Source organism: Penaeus monodon, chromosome 20 (genome assembly GCF_015228065.2).
Source record: "Penaeus monodon isolate SGIC_2016 chromosome 20, NSTDA_Pmon_1, whole genome shotgun sequence".
NCBI classification, from domain to species: Eukaryota; Metazoa; Arthropoda; class Malacostraca; order Decapoda; family Penaeidae; genus Penaeus; species Penaeus monodon.
This window is the reverse complement of record NC_051405.1, coordinates 23,196,334-23,196,939: the sequence shown is the minus strand read 5'-3', so window position 1 is coordinate 23,196,939 and position 606 is coordinate 23,196,334.

Genomic DNA, 606 nt, shown 5'->3' with positions numbered 1-606 from the left:
TTTCTTTCAGAATCTATCGGATCTTTCCATTTTTTATGGCCAAGTTAAATCTGAGTTACGTTTCTTAATCTATTTCTTCTTTGATCTGAATAATATATGCTAAAAAACATCTGTGTGTTTTTAAAACATAAATTACATAAATTGGACTGGCCTTTTGGGTACTTTACCCTCCCTTCGTTAACCTATTGAGTGTGTCTGTAGTTACCTTTTCACCTGCAAAAGGCTTAAAATTTCAAACCTTTAAAAGATTAAATCTAAAAATTTAAGACATTCGGCCAGGGGAAAATATTCTTAGTTCAAATACAAACATTAGAGGCTAATAGTCGCAACAAAGAGAGTATGGGCAGAAAGGGCTAGAGAGTTTATGAAGGAATTCGTTCAAGAAATTCTTTTAAAAATGGATATAATAAAGCTACAAATTCCCATTGTTTTTATCAAAATTTGAGTACATTCTTCATGAGTGATAGTTTATACCTCAAATCAGGATAAATCTCATTTACAAATGAAAAGTTTTATATTAAATATAAATATATTTTGTCATAATTTCTACACACACACACACAACATAAAAGGACACTTCGATAAATACACGTCTCCCAACAGATA